Below are 11,724 nucleotides of genomic sequence, written 5' to 3'. Positions count from 1 at the left end.
TCTGAGACTTTACAAATTACGCTTCTGTCTAGGTCTGCTTCTTTGTTATTCTCCTCTGGAATGAAATGTGAACTTGGAATTTTTCCCTAATTGATCAACCCATAATGGCCAACAATAGGATTTTACAAGTGTAGAGCCGAGGAAAGAACACAGGCAAATCCAACAAGCCCACTTGTGAGGTGATCAGATCACTAACCTTTTAAGCTTTAGTTTCTTTTTCTGTAAAATAAAAATAATAATATATAGCACAGAACCAGGAAAAAGCAGATAAGGCTACATATGTTAGTTAACTCTATGAGCATCAAATAACCATAACTTCCTATGTATAAACTAGCAAAAGTTTCAGACTGTATTTCTGACAGTGGCAAGTGTTGGCTATATTTCAATATTCCACCTCTAAAATTTTTCAAGCACAAGTAGAATTACATAAATAAGAAATATAGATTAAGAAAGTAAAATACTGCTGCAAGTTCTCTCTTGTAATTCTTATTACCCATCATTTTCAGGATAACTTCTTTGATTCCTTTCATTATAATGTGTTACTTGACAAAGAGCAGAGCCCAGAATTCTGTGATATTGGCAAGAAGGCTCCTTCAAACAAACAGGCACAAAAGCTAACAAGTGTCGAGGTCCAGAATCACATCAACCTGTGTTCCAGTCCTGAGTTGACCCATTTCCTAAGCTGTAGGATCTGGGACAAGAGAACCTCAGTGGTCTCATCCATAAAATGGAAATAAGAGTGACCACAATAAAGGCCTGGGTGGCATAATAAACCTCTCTAAGGCTATAAGGCCCAGAGATATTCAAAGCAACTTGCCCAAGGCAGCAAGCTGATAATGGAACACACATCTCTCACCTTCCCAGTCCAAAAACAGACCCTTAGGCACTTCACTGTCCCCCAAAGAAGAGAGCCCCACCTCCTCTCCCTCTCACCGTCCACACAAATGGGAAAGGATCCCCTTTGCCATCTGACAAGAGTTCATTCCTAACCTTGGAATCAGATGTAACATTGATAACCATGTGACTTTTGAAAACTGTGTCAAATCCTAAAGTGGATTCTTTATTTGGTTGGGGTTTAAATGGCCAAAGTCTACATGTCCTTTGTCAGAACAAAGACTTCATTAGACATGAATTGTCTCAGAGCTGCAGGTGGGTGATGGGGCTGCAGGCCAGAGGAAGGGTTGCGGACAGTGAGATAAGAACCAAAACTAAGCCCCCTGCTGGACCCCTCTTTGTTGACTTAAGTGTGCTCACTCAACAGGCTGGAACTAGGACAGATTTGAAAACATCGAGAAGGTGTTCCTTTTTTTTTTTTTTTAAATGAAAAAATTAAAATGCCTTTGACTGAAGAAATCCAACCACTTCAGTCTTCAGGAAAGAGTTCTGCTTGAGGAGCAAGGACATTCTCAGTTTGGTTTCTATCTCTATCATGGACATAAGAAAAGAAGTATCCGACACTTTTATTTCAGCCTCAGCTTTCAACATGTGAAGCTAGGGTGCCTGCTGAACTCCTTTCCGAACTGAGCGCGCGGCAATTTGGAAGTCTGCAAGACCAAAACCCACTGTGTTGTAATGTGGGGAGTGCAGATCTTGACTTCAGTTATCATCTATATATCTAAGACAGAAATGGGTCATCACGCAGTCTTATCTACCCCAAAAGGGTGTGAAAAGAGTCACCTTAGTGTAAAATACCTCCAGCAGGTCAAGTAGCTGTGATAATGTAATTCTGTACATCCTAAAAACACAGCACCCCATAATAAGACAAAGCAGCTTACATTTTTGCATGTGTGTGTGTACGTGCGCACACACACACACACACAGTCTCATGAGATGCTCAGAAATCAATGAGACAGGGCCTGGTGGGAGTTATCTCCATCATCCCATTTAATTGCTGAGACAACCAAAGCCCAGTATATTAAATCTAGCCTAAGTTCACACAAAACAAACGCGAAAGTGTGGCCAGAAAAAGAAGCCACATCTTCCGACTCAAATTCTACTCTATCAATATCCTAAAGGAATACAATTTGAAGAGCTAAATATGTGTTTAATTTGAAGTGTATAAAAGGGTACTTTATCATTTCTTATTGATGCTAGGATGGCCAGGGTCCTGATGAGTAATGATAAAGGTAGAGAAGACAACTAAAAATCCCTTAACTCTTTTCCTGCCCCCTGCCTACTTAGCCATCCCAGTTAATGACAGTACTTAAAAATCTGTAATGCAAATGTAAAGCAACTAAAGTCACAGTTAAAAACTTAGTTTGCTTTATAAAAAGAACGGCATTGTAATATGAATTGTCCCTGGTACCTATGGCCCAGTGTTATGTAATCCGTAGGACAGGCCTGGAGGTCTTCCACAAAGCAGCACATAGCACCCTATTCATTTTCTTGGCAGGGGTTGGGTAAGAAAGCCATGGCAAGACCAAAGAGAGACATTCACTCTGCCTTTGTCTTCAAACTTAAGAGAGGAGTCCTGAAAAATCAGCCCTCACCTGGATAACCACAGCCAAAGAAGGACAGCAGACTAGATGTCCTATGGGGCTGTCTGGTTTAATATGAATGACAATTGTGTGGTTTCACATGAATGACTGAATCTGGGGAACTGCAGTCACCCATGAGGCCAGCATCACTAAGTTTTGTGCAAGAGAGGAAGGGCCTGGCAAGCAGAGCCTGCAGTCAAATCCAAACCCCTGTTTCTCAAGCTGCAGGTCAGGTCACCAGCAAGAGTGGATGGCAAAGTAATTTTAGTGGCATTCCACCGCCTGTGCTCTCATGAAATAGGACATGAAAAAATGAATGGTATGTGGTAAGGGGAGTTTCATGTATAACTGGTCAAAAAGGTTTAAAAGCCATCATTCCAAGGGTAGAGGCCACAATCTGCTTCTACACCTCATATTTATGTTACCGAGTCCAAGTTTGCTCTGCTCACCACGACAACAGGCCAAGGAACCCAAGAGATAAGCTACTGAGGCAAGGAAGACACTTTCATCAGGGAGCCAGCAGACTGAGAAGATGGCAAGCTAGTGCCTCAGAAGAACTATCCTATATCGGTCTGGATGCCAGGTTCTTTTAAAGATCAGAAAGAAAGAAGCAACAACTAACATCAAAAGGCAGAATAGAAAGTGAGAGGCAGTGGGGAAGTAAAGTGAAAGGGGCTTCAGTCTTGCAAAACATCTCCAAGGAAATGGCCAGCCTTTGGAAGGAGTGTGTTAATTTCTTCTATTCACAGGTGGGTAAGGACAAATCATCTTCCTAAGAGCTGAACAAAGGCACTTCAGTTTACCGTCAAGCACAGGGCAAGGTCCTCTGAGGCAAGCTATTAGGTATGATTACAACAAGAGCAACAAAAAGCAAGTCAAAGAAACAATTTCCAACATGGAATCAGAATTGGCTTCCTCCCTGCAACACTTCCACTATAATGAAAACAACCTTGCCCGGATACTTCAATTTTTTTCAAGGGAAGCTAGAAATCTGAACTGTTGTATGGAATCTCCCCAGTCTTTTACAGAAACTGCAAACTTTTCAAACAATATACAGTAAACTTTCAGTTTGGCCACCAAACCAAACCTATCTAAAGGCTGGACCTGACTCCTTGATCTCTGGCTTCCAAGAAACTGATACCCAGGTATATAAGTGAGACATCAGAACTCACCTTAAGGGACTTCCCTCATGGTCCAGTGGTTAGGACTCCACACTCCCAATGCAGGGAGCCTGGGTTTAATCCCTGGTTGGGGAACTAGATCCTGCATGCCACAACTAAGTCCCAGCACAGCTAAATAAGAAAGTAAGTTTACGGGGGAAAAAAAGGAATCCATCTTAAGACAGCAAGAATGCAAAGTATTTCCAGTCAGTGTCCCTGGGAAACTGTACAATGGAGGCACTTCCTGAAGGCATCTGCCACCAGAGCACCAGTGGAAGGAAAGAACACATGGTCCGATGAAGAAGGAAACCTCTGGCCTTAGTGCTATGAGTGAGCAAAGACACCAAACAGTAGTGAGCCTGGTAGTTTCTATGAACCTTCCCCAAGTTGGGTTAGATGATGGGATGGAGATCTCAAACTGAAATCAACCTGGACTTCCCCTTCACATATAGATACATAGGATAAGACTGACCGGTTGGATGGATAGCTTTTCTTTTTGGAAGTGTGAAAAAGAATTAAATCAAACAATGCCACCAGGACTTCTAGTGGTCCAGTGGTTAAGAATCTGCCTGCCAATGCAGGGGGCACCAGTTAGATCCCTGGTCTGGGAAGATTGCTCACAGTGCAGGGCAGCTAAGCCCATGTGCCACAACTACTGAAACCCACGTCCTCCAGGGCCCCGGCTCTGCAACGAGAGGGCACTTCAACGAGAAGCCCCCACAGTGCAAAGAAGAGCAGCCCCCACTGGCCTCAACAAGAGAAAGACTGGGTGTAGGAACAAAGACCAAGCACAGCCATAAATAAATAAAAAAATAAAATATATAATTAAAATCAACACACATATGCCATCAGCAGCAGTCAGCTTTGAGTGGTGTACCAGGAAGGGTCTTCCCTGCCCATAAATGCCCTCAGTTAGTCTGGAGTGCCACTGAGCGGTCCCAGGGGAATTGGTGGGGGAAGAAGCCATTCGCCATTTGCAAAAGGCAAAGGAGAAAAGGAAAGATATACCCACTTGAATGCAGAGTTCCAAAGAATAGCAAGGAGAGATATAAGAAAGCCTTCCTCAGTAATCAGTGCAAAGAAATAGAGGGGAAAAAATAGAATGGGAAAGACTAGAGATCTCTTCAAGAAAATTAGAGATACCAAGGGAACATTTCACGCAAAGATAGGCTCGATAAAGGACATAAATGGTATGGACCTAACAGAAGCAGAAGATATTAAGAAGAGGTGGCAAGAATACAAAGAAGAACTGTACAAAAAAGATCTTCATGACCCAGATAACCACAATGGTGTGATCACTCACCTAGAGCTAGACATTCAAGAATGCGAAGTCAAGTAGGCCTTAGGAAGCATCACTATGAACAAAGCTCGTGGAGGTGATGGAATTCCAGTTGTGCTATTTCAAATTCTAAAAGATGATGCTGTGAAAGTGCTGCACTCACTACGCCAGCAAATTGGGAAAACTCAGCAGTAGCCACAGGACTGGAAAAAGTCAGTTTTCATTCCAATCCCAAAGAAAGGCAATGCCAAAGAATGTTCTAACTACTGCACGATTGTACTCATCTCACACGCTAGTAAAGTAATGCTTAAATTTCTCCAAGTCAGGGTTCAATAGAATGTGAACAGTGAACTTTCAGATGTTCAAGCTGGATTTAGAAAAGACAGAGGAACCAGAGATCAAATTGCCAACATCCACTGGATCATCGAAAAAGCAAGAGAGTTCCAGAAAAACATCTGCTGCTGCTGCTGCTGCTAAGTCGCTTCAGTTGTGTCCGACTCTGTGAGACCCCATAGACATCAGCCCACCAGGCTCCCCCATCCCTGGGATTCTCCAGGCAAGAACACTGGAGTGGGTTGCCATTTCCTTCTCCAGTGCATGAAAGTGAAAAAATAAAGTGAAGTCGCTCAGTTGTGTCCAACTCCTAGTGACCCCATGGACTGCAGCCCACCAGGCTCTTCTGCCCATGGGATTTTCCAGGCAAGAGTACTGGAGTGGGGTGCCATTGCCTTCTCCAAGAAAAACACCTACTTCTGCTTTATTGACTATGCCAAAGCCTTTGACTGTGTGGATCACAACAAACCATGAAAAATTCTTTAAGAGATGGGAATACCAGAGCACCTGACTTGCCTCCTAAGAAATCTGTATGCAGGTCAAGAAGCAACAGTTAGAACCTGACATGGAACACAAACTGGTTCCAAATCAGGAAAGGAGTCCGTCAAGGCTGTATACTGTCTCCCTGCTTATTTAATTTATATGCAGATTACAACATGAGAAATGCTGGACTGGATGAAGCACAAGCTGGAATCAAGATAACCGGGAGAAATATCACTAACTTCAGATATGCAGATGACACCACACTTATGGCAGAAAGCAAAGAAGAACTAAAGAGCCTCTTGATGAAAGTGAAAGAGGAGAGTTGAAAAAGTTGGCTTAAAACTCAACATTTAAAAAAAAAAAAAAACTCAACATTTAGAAAACTTAGATCATGGCATCTGGTCCCATCACTTTACGGCAAATAGATGGGAAACAGTGGAAACAGTGACAAACTTTATTTTGGGGGGCTCCAAAATCACTGCAGATGGTGACTGCAGCCATGAAATTAAATTGCTCCTTGGAAGAAAAGCTATGACCAACCTAGACAGCATATTGAAAAGCAGAGACATTACTTTACCAACAAAGTCCGTCTATTCAAAGGTATGGTTTTTCCAGTAGTCAGTCACGTATGGATGTGAGAGCTGGACTATAAAGAAAGCTGAGTGCCGAAGAATTGATGCTTTTGAACTGTGGTGTTGGAGAAGACTCTTGAGAGTCCCTTGGACAACAAGGAGATCCAACCAGTCCATCCTAAAGGAGATCAGTCCTGAATATTCATTGGAAGGACTGATGCTGAAGCTGAAACTCTAATCCTTTGGCCACCTGATGCAAAGAACTGACTCATTTGTAAAGACCAGGATGTTGGGAAAGATCGAAGGTGGGAGGAGAAGGGGACGACAGAGGCTGAAATGGTTGGATGGCATCACCGACTCAACAGACATGAATATGAGTAAACTCTGGGAGTTGGTGATGGACAGGGAAGCCTGGCGTGCTGTAGTCCATGGGGTCACAAGGAGTCAGACATGACTGAGCGACTGAACTGAACTGAACTGAACTGGAGCCATTCAGCAGGCTTGCAGTCTGCCCCCTGGTTGTACAGAACTAGGATTGAAGTGGACAAGGATCTTTATCTCAGAGCCTCCTAAGTGACACTCCTTTCACGGATAGAGCTCAGGACTGATATAAGGGGCTTGGGTTTGTAGGTGGGGCTTGAGCGGAGGCTTCTTCAACCACCCCATCTCAGGGAAAATGAAAGTGAAGTCGCTCAGTCGTGTTCAACTCCTAGCGACCCCATGGACTGCAGCCCACCAGGCCCCTCCGTCCATGGGATTGTCCAGGCAAGAGTACTGGAGTGGGGTGCCATTGCCTTCTCCGATCTCAGGGGAAAAGATTCACAAAACCAGGGAACACTAGCCACCCACAGTCCTCCTTGCCTTTTGAAAAACACTCAGAGTCTTCTGTGCAAGTGTGCAAGGCCCTCAGCCTGAGAGCTGGTCTCTCATCAAACAGAAAGCGAGGCCAGACGCCAGCTCCAGACCCAGCTGTTCCCCAAGCTCGTGGTGCAGGTGTGAGACCATCCCCGTGAACCTCACCTGCCTGCAGTTTGTCATTACCACAGGCAGAGATGCAGTTGGGGCTTTTGTTTTACTTCACACCAGGGGGAAGTCATTTTTGGAATTTTTCATCTTAAATAGATTTTTCTTAAATGTATGTGACACATATTCCTCACAGGACTTAATAAAATAGATATTTCTCATGCCTGGAAAGTAAACTACAGCTGCAAAGATTCAAAGAAAATTTATTCCTTTTTTAAACTAACATTCTGGTTGGAACATTCAAAATACTTATTTTGCTGTAATTTCTGAAAAAGTTCACAACCAGCAAAAACAGAACTCTCTTAGCAAGCATTTTTAATTAATATTATGCTAATTAACAGGACAAAGGCAACACTAACAAATACACATGAGCTAATATATCCTGGTATAACTTTTTATCTACAAGGCAAAGAATATAATTTCAAGACAGGAAAAAATTCCTGTAGCTCTTTCTTGCCATATAATTGCCATTATGGACATGAGAGGAAAGCCATTATTTTCAGATCTTTAACAATCTGAGTCTGACATTTCTGTAAGGAAAGGAAGAAGTGATCATTGTAAGTATTCATAAAAAGCTTCTAATTGCTTTAAAATTACTCTTTAGACATACAAATAAATAAAGCCCATTGTACTACAAGAGCTTAGGTTGAACTGTATAAGGGAAGGTATTTTTGTATCTGACTTCAATGCAAAGAACATAGGTGCTTTCACTCAGTTAAGCTTTTTTTTTTTCTACAAATGAAATGTATTCCCTAAGCAGAAAGTGTCCAGCAGAAATAACAGTAATGGGGATGGGGTTTTCATGACATTCTCAGGTGACTTCCAAGATTCCTTGTCACAATCAAGACTGTTACAATGGCAAAAAGAAACGAACCTCTGGGACTCTGTAACCTCCCCAGACATGGTGTACTAAAAGGATTTGGCTTGTCTCGTCTCTCCTGATTATGCAATATATGCTAGAAGCAGAAGAATGGTGACACGGACCACTGGGCTGTGGACAATGTTTTCTGGTCCCACTTGTTCCATCTCCTCATTTACGATTGTGCGTGTTGCCCTGACACTTGCAGTGAGACGAGAGTGGACATGTACCAGGCAAGAGCAATGAGCAATGTTCAGCCTTGTCTATAAGGTAAAGAAAGCAGGGAGGTGTATATTCAGGTACTTAGTGGGCTAGCACAGGAGCACACACATGTACACACACACATTTACACACAGGCACCTCCTAAGTCTTTGCTGGCATAGATATATAAACATGTCTGGCTGTACACAACAGACATTTTCCTTGAAGTTGTGATCAATAATATTGCAACTCAAATATTCAAAGGCCCTAGAGAAGCTTACTGTTTAAAAGAAATCTATGATGACGCCTTTCATAAACCTGTGTTTGCTAATAAAAAAAAAAATCACCCCTAAATTGTCCAAGTTTGGATTTATGTATTCAGAAACAGCATGCAAACCCAAACACAGAGATCACAGTCACACTGTCTTCTTTTGTAACATACTACTTCATGGGTAAACAGGTGACCGTCACTTCAAACAGCATATTTGAAATAACAAGATAGATCTTGTTCCAACAAGAAGAATAGCTGAAAGATTCTTATTTGAAACAGAAGCAGGGAAAGTTAACATCATGTGCCCATGGCCACACCCACAGGATAGCTAGGGGGCTTCTCTACATTACTGTGATTCTGCCCTCACAAAGACTTACCAAGAGAAATAAACCACATCTGTCCACTGGGATTGGCAAGTGCCTTTTTGTTCCCTATTAGTTCTAAGGCACTTAGAGAGAGAATGCCACTCACTGTACCTTAGGATCTCAAAGGAAACCAGCACTTCAAATGATTATCTCTATCCAGTCTGCCACACTCCCATCATTCATAGTATAAATATTCAGTGCCAAGAACCAGCTACTAAGAAAAGCAATGAAGGGGAAGTAAGATCCCAGGAAATTACTGAACACGTAATCAGCAAGACTTACACACATCTGTTTGACCAACCTCCTTAAAGAGACTGCCCAAATCAAACTCTTAAATCACTCTCGGAATGACAGGCCAGTTATGAGCCTATGATGGCTAAAGTCAATGGCAAATTCACTACCAAAAAGGACAGCACTGAGTGTGGGATGTGCCCAAACCCAACCTTCAGTTTATGGGATGTGCATTTTACAAGATCATTTGAAGTGCCATACATCAAACAGTCTGAAAGTTCTTCAGCCACGATCACCAATCACAGTCATGGTGTCTAGTTACTGTAGAGAAGAAGAATTCAAAGCTGTAGGCTACCTGGAATTAAGATAACCAAGTTTTGTTGGATGTTTTTTTTTGTTTTTTGTTTTTTTTTGCTTCCCTTGTGGCTCAGCTGGTAAAGAATCCACCTGCAATGCGAGAGACTGGGTTCAATCCCTGGGTTCGGAAGATCCCCTAGAGCAGGGAAAGGCTACCCACTCCAGTATTCTGACCTGGAGAATTACATGAAACATATAGTTCATGGGGCTGCAAGGAGTCAGACACGACTGAGTGACTTTCACTTTCTTTTTCACATATTTTTAAGTCTTTCTGCTCTTTTAAAATGTTTTCTTTTACATTCATTTCCTTAATGAAAAACACTCATTCTTTATGAACCAATTTTTTTTTACATCCTTAATTCTAATTTCTTCTTTTTCAATAAGCTTCTATTTTTATTATTATAAATGGATATCTAACAATGACAACCAAGTGGATCTTCCTCCTTGTAACAGGGGAAACCATAAGGGAGCAATAGAGGGAAGTCTCTATCTCCAAGAAAATAGAAAGATTACATTAGTAACTCAGAGCCCATGGCTCTGAAGTAGCTGAGTCAAGTCTTCCTTAACTTGAGGTCAGAAGCTGCTCACCTCTTTGTTCCCTCTTTGACCTAAGCTTTATCTTATCCAATAACACCTTTCTTTCCTAAATGTTCCTACCCAGAATCACTGAATTCCAGTACTTAACTGGAGAAAGAAACAAAGACGAGGGGTGGAGTATGCAGAAACCACCACTGCAAGAAAAAAAAAATAAATAAAAATGACAATATGCTACCAAAGTTAACAATGTCACAGAGTAATGCAGCAGTGCTGTACAACAAACATATGTGAACCACACATGTAGTTTAAAGTTTTCTAGTAGGCACATTAGGTTTTTTTTAAAGGTAAGATTAACTTTTTGGATGAAGGCAGTCAAAAGATACAAACTCCCAGTTATGAGATAAAGAAGTGCTGGGGGTGTAATGTACAACATGATAAACATAATTAACATTTCTGTATGTCCTACATGAAGGTTGTTAAGAGAGTAAATTCTAAGTGTTATCATTCATCACAAGCAAAAAGACATTTTCTATTTCTTTAATTTGTTATCTACATGAGATGATGAATGTTCATGAACCTTACTGTGATAATCACTTCATGATGTATGTAAATCAAATCATGAGGTGTAAACCTTAAACTTATATACTGATGTAGGTCAAATTATAACTCAATAAAACTGGGTGGGGGAAGATGGAATAATATAGTTTACTTAACTCAAACTTATCAAATTATCATTTCAACATGAAATATAAAAACCTGAGATATTTAACTTTCTATTTTTCACACCAAGGTTCTAGCAGATATTTTATACGTACAGTACATCTCAACCTGAACCAGCCACATTTCTCATGGCTTCTGAACTGGATGATGCAGGCTTACAAACTGCCAGATGCTATTCTAAGTGCTTTAAATGTACAGGCTCATTTAATCCTCACAAAATCCCATGAGTAAATACTACCATTATTTTCATTTTGTTGATGAAGAACTGAAAGAGCAGAGACTCAAAAATCACATGCTGGTGGACATGGCCATCTAGCTACAACTACCATACTATTTATCAAGAGGCTACCAGGTGCATGACAGATACAGAGCTGCATGCCCAAATAAATTCTCTGATGTGCTCCGAAGAACACTCCTGGAGGATAACTGTTAACACTCCAATTTTACACACTGCTGCATCATTAATACAAGACATTTAGAGAAGGGGCAGCATGACCTCACAAGGTAATACACGATGGAAAATGGCAAGGGTGACCAGTGCACAGGTCTAACTCTAAAGGAGCACATACTCTAGTAGAAGAGTACAAAACCACCACAAAGGTTACTATACTATAAGGTATAATGAGCTACAAAGGAGATTTAGATGAAAAAAATCTTAGTCCAGTAAGAGAGCAAGCAAGGCCTTCACGAAAGCAGATTCCCACCAACAGTGCAGGAGGATTCCTTTTTCTCCACACCTCTCCAGTATTTATTATTTGTCGACTTCTCAGTGATGGCCATTCTGACCAGTGTGAGGTGAAATCTAACTGTAGTTTTTATTTGCATTTATCTAATAATTTTTATTAGAATAAAAAAT

The 11,724-nt window shown here is 41.4% G+C and overlaps 1 protein-coding gene across 8 annotated transcripts in view; it reads right to left on the bottom strand.

Moving 5' to 3' along the window:
• Positions 1-11,724, bottom strand: part of BNC2 (basonuclin zinc finger protein 2) — a 485,862-nt gene that overhangs the window by 416,535 nt on the left and 57,603 nt on the right. The window lies entirely within an intron of this gene.

This window comes from Bos javanicus, chromosome 8 (genome assembly GCF_032452875.1).
Source record: "Bos javanicus breed banteng chromosome 8, ARS-OSU_banteng_1.0, whole genome shotgun sequence".
In the NCBI taxonomy this organism is placed as follows: Eukaryota; Metazoa; Chordata; class Mammalia; order Artiodactyla; family Bovidae; genus Bos; species Bos javanicus.
The sequence above is the reverse complement of the archived record's forward strand: the minus strand, read 5'-3'. Positions and strand labels throughout refer to the sequence as shown.